This window comes from Tachypleus tridentatus, chromosome 7, assembly GCF_004210375.1.
Source record: "Tachypleus tridentatus isolate NWPU-2018 chromosome 7, ASM421037v1, whole genome shotgun sequence".
NCBI classification, from domain to species: domain Eukaryota; kingdom Metazoa; phylum Arthropoda; class Merostomata; order Xiphosura; family Limulidae; genus Tachypleus; species Tachypleus tridentatus.
The window spans coordinates 21,357,057-21,362,226 of NC_134831.1; the positions used below are offsets into that span (position 1 = coordinate 21,357,057).

Sequence of the window (5,170 nt, forward strand, 5' to 3'; positions counted from 1 at the left end):
GAAGGTCGAAACGTTGTTCGCTCCTCTACATAAAAATATTTTCTCAACACAAACCAGTCGCTTTTACATATATAATTTTCTCTACAAGTGGCTTTTCGCGTCATCACTGATAGCATTAATTCACAATTATGAACTTTTGAAGCATAGAGACATGCGATTTTTGGTAAAGTATATTGTATCTAATGAATGATATTTGTGATGCTAAATTCATGTCACTTTATAATGTTTCATAAGTACACACTACAGTTTTTGTCGGCAAATCAGAAAATATGTTACATTAGGACATTTAATCTTTACTGCTCATCGAAATATCAAATAAAATTTCACAAATAATAAAAGTTCATAAATGAAAAAGAGTTGACAATCGTAATCTTAAAAGAACATGTTATTATAAATCAAGTGATTTCTTTTTCACATTTTATAAATCCAAACATTTATTCTTTACCTTTAGAACAGCAATGTAAAATCAGAGGCTTAAGAAACATACTAAAAGGTTTGTTAATAAAACTTCAAGGTTCCCAAACGATTTAAATAAACATTTTTAACTTTTATACAACTTATGCATATTATTTTTATCTTGTATTATTTCATTTAGAGTTTATGTTCTACATATTAGGCTCTTCTAGAATACAAAAGTTGGAGAAATAGTTAAATTCTTTAAAGTTACATCAATATATCATTGGTTTCTTTATTGTTTTATTTTCGTGCTAGCCGTCCACAAATGAGCTAGACAACACCACTCACAGTCAACTTTTGGACAACTCTTTAACAAACATATAGTGGAATTAAACGTCCGAATACAACCCCATAGAGCTAAAAGGAAAACACGTTTGATATGAAGGTGATTCGAACCCGAATCTCTCGTATTAAGAGTTAAGCATATATAACCATCCAACTATCCTTGGAACAATGTGACAAAAGATACTGTATACGAAATAATACGTATCTATCATTTCATATGAAATCTGTTTACGAAGATTTTTCTCAAAATAATCGTGTCAAACATTGACCAACGTGATCAGATTTATCTTCTTTGGCAACTGGCCAAATACTACGATGATTATAGTTAAGTTAATATTAGGCAACTGCATAACATAATAATGGAATTTTAGTTTTTATGTCTTAAAGATCAACGAAATTGTTATAAAATATAGAAAAGTGAGTAAAGTTCAATGTAGGTCATAAACTTAATGGTTTTATTGTGAAGGGAGCCCAAGATTGAACAAAATACTCATTATGTGATCTAACCAGGGATATGTAATATGACTTCTTAATACTTCTATTTAATATTTTTTTATAAAGAGAACCTAAAATACTATTTGCTATACCATTAGCAACAGTAAACTGCTTAAATGGTAAAACATACTAATCAATCATTGCTGCAAGATTCTTTTCATTCATTAAATTATTAACCTCCCAGTGGCTCAGCGGAAGGTCTGCGGACTTACAGCGCTAAAACCCGGGTTTCGATACCCGTGGTGGGCAGAACACAGCTAACCCATTGTGTAGCTTTGTGCGTTATTCAAAACAAGAACCATTAAATTATTAAAGTTCCTTCTGAGTAATTTTGACTATTTTTTTACATACGACAGTCCGAAGACTTAGCCCTGTGTTACAATACTCACAACATTTATTTAGTTTAACTGAACTCCTCAAGCATATACATATATATACAGAATGACACTGAGTTTGAAAATAAAACTCTACTATCGTAGAGTTGAGTTTGTTACACGTACGATGATCGTCAATTAATAAACGACTTGTATACAGTGTTAAAAAACTGGCCGTCTTTTTTAAATCTCTTAGTAGTGACCTAAGAAAATAGCGTGTCAAGTCGCTGGTCGCTTTGGGTATTCTTCATAATTAAACAAGAGGAAATCTTCAATACCGTCAGCACATACAATTCCTTCAGGCGAAAATAGACTTAATTAATCTCTGAGACCTTTTCTCGTTTTCCAGAGATATATTTTTCTGCCCAAGTAATACTAAGTGTGGGGCGTCATATACCCGATTCAGTTTTATAAGTCATCAGGAACTCTACCAGCTCTTCCCCAAATTAAAATTGTTTTAAGGAGAATTAGAGAAAATTAATATATGAGGCATATGACTTGGTTTAATGTTTTCTCTTATTTACAAAAACCTACACAATGAGCCAGTTCTGCTCTGCCACTGTAAGTATAGATAACCAATTTTTGGTGTTCTATCGAATCCCGATGTGCATTGTAATTAATCTCAAACTGAATCAATAGAGGAGATAAGTTGTTAATCCACATAAAATTGGAATTTTATATCGATATCAACATCGATCTGTGAACCTTTACATGTGTTGAACAGTCAATCTGAGAATAAAAGTTTGTTAACACTTGTTTAGGAAGCCAACTAGCTCTATTTTTGTTTGTCCTAACATAATTAGAAACTTACTTTTCACAGAGGAAAACAGATATTTTATATCCTCGTAATAATAATAAATAAATAGTAGCATTTCGACAAAGAATACTTTTCTTCCAGTTAACACTAAATGACACATCATTCAAAACTTTACTATTCTACTGTATGAATATTGAATTTTTTCCTCTTTTTCCTCACCTTGGTCTATAGAATAAAAGTAGGTAATTTGCAGGGCCTTAGAAAGAAGATCCAAAGTGTGCTAAAATTGATTATTATAACGTGAGTCCTGTTTGATTAATCTCCTATTAGAATTTGAGATTCATAACTGCTTACATCATTGTCTGTTCTGTTTAGTTTCAGATTTAACAAAAAGTGGTAAATCACAGTTTCTAAGCAAAGTTTTAACTTTATGATGTTTTCTGTCCTATTCTTATGTTATGTGGTTTCAAGCATCTTAAGATGATTGAACTATGCTTTACGTAATTTTTGTTTTGTAAGCCACCGTAGCTCAGTGGTAGAGCACTGGTCTTGTAAACCAGGGGTCGTGAGTTCGAACCTCACTGGTGGCTTTACATATCAAAAACCATATTAAGCGTTTCATTTAAATAAAGACTGAAATGCGTTATTTTTCCCAGAGAATCGTTTTAATTTTTCGCTGTTAAAGAAAATTGTTTCTAATTATCACAAACCACGGTAATAGTTGATAATACTATATGATTTCTGTACTTTATTATTCAATATTCTTAGATTACGGAATACATCAAAAATGTCTGTGTTCTTTTAAAATCTGGACAATATCACAAAACGCACAATTTCACCATTAATTTACTACTTAGCAAATTATTAGCTTTTTGTTGCAACTTGTATTGTTATTGCGTATCGTTTTTTATGTATAGTGTTTCAAATCTTTTGGACACGACGCTAGGAACTGGATCTCAGTATTTTTGCTTTTTTCACCACTGCATGATCGAGTTCAGCCATGTTACATAAACGTTCCACAAACGTCCAGGCTATCTCTTACAACAAACATCATTAAGCTTTTGCTTAAAAGACACCACCAAGCTTAGATTCGAGCATCAGATTGGCATTCTGAAAGATGACTATTGGTAAGTATCGAATTACAGCCAAAACTGTTTTATTAAGGTTTTATACATACTGTAGATAGATAAGCCATACGTGAACCTGACTATAAAGAGTAGAAAAAACCTTGTATGCAGAAGATGACGATTCTAGACGAAAGACATTTTGTACCAACATACTTAGTTAGAAAATATTTAGTATCACAATGACTATGAAGCAGTGACAAACATTCAGAGTTCAGCATCGTCACAGTGAATACCCCCGATCTCCTTGTGGTACAGCGCTGTGTCTCCGGTCGGAGAAAGCTGGAAATCGGCTATCGATATACGTTATAAGCCGAGCCTAGATTGGCTTTTGTGTAGCTTTAGTTTTTACTACAAAAAACATCCGTCACAGTAGAAGAGGATCATAGAACTATTTCGACGCAAACTATATCAGCACGGAAAAGGGTGGTATATAATCAACTCATAATTGTCAGTTGACGTCTCTCATACCTTGCAAAATTTCCAAAATATCACTATGAGAAAAACGCCTGGCGAGTTGCATATAAACAGGGACTGGCCTTACTGTTGTCAACGGGTTTACGAAAAGGAACGAAAAATATAACAACTATAAGAAATATCAAAATACTTAGTATAGCATAATTTATGACACGTCATACACTGGTGTTAAAAGTATACGCATGTCAGTATAACTTGAAGAAATACACGTGACCATCTATATGTACAGCTTTTTTAATTTCTAAAGTGAAACTGCGACCATGAATAATACACAAAATGGACCGGGAGATTAAAGTAAAAATTCAATTGCGAAAAGTAACAACTATTGTGAGACACATTGTTCACATTATTTCCTCAAGTTACAAATCCCTATTCTGACTTTCCTAAATATTGCACGTTTTTGAAAAGAAGGTCAATGAAAAATTGACACATTTCAATTGGCCATAAAACCTTTAATATTCTATATGTCATTAAAATGACTAGAAAAATGTCAAGATTGTAAATGTCACGTCTAAAAGATTTGATTTTTTGTAACATTTGAGAAGTGTATTCTTTTGTATGTCAAAATCGCAACTAGATGGATATTCGTAAATATCACATTAACTCTATCCATCCTTTATTTTAAGTTAAATTCGTTGTCAATAATGTTATTTAAAATATCTTAAGAGCTTAATTTAACATATATATCTATGAATTAAAAAACTTATTAATTCCTTTAAATTTTGAAAAATAATAGAAATAAAATCTATAATTTCAATTAATATACAAAGGTATCTTGAACAATGAGTTAGTTATATGTATTTTGTCCTCTATAGTTCTCCTGGGATTTGTAGAACATTTCTTCAAATGTTTGGTCCTGGTGGTATAAATGTAACTAACATAAGTAACCATTGCAGGTCTTCTTATTATAATTTTCTAATGAGTTATAGCTAAAACTGCAAAATCCGCGTATATTTTCTACATTCACAAAAAATGCTTTAACCACACTATAAGTGATATAGTCAATTAATATTCTAGTAATAGATCAATCACTACGAGATACGTATGTGTACGTGTAGGAGTATTGTCTTAATCTCCAATTCCCTTTTATACTATTGCGTATTACACACACATTTCTCTCTAACTATGTATCTTACTTGTATATAATTAAAGCTCATCAATATAATCATTCTATTATAATTACCTGATATTCCATTGTTTAT

The 5,170-nt window shown here is 31.6% G+C and overlaps 1 non-coding gene across 1 annotated transcript; it reads left to right on the top strand.

Annotated features, from left to right (window-relative positions):
• Window positions 1-2,885: 2,885 nt before the first annotated feature.
• Window positions 2,886-2,957, top strand: TRNAT-UGU (transfer RNA threonine (anticodon UGU)). The gene has a single exon. It is a non-coding gene; the product is annotated as a tRNA-Thr (tRNA).
• Window positions 2,958-5,170: the final 2,213 nt, after the last annotated feature.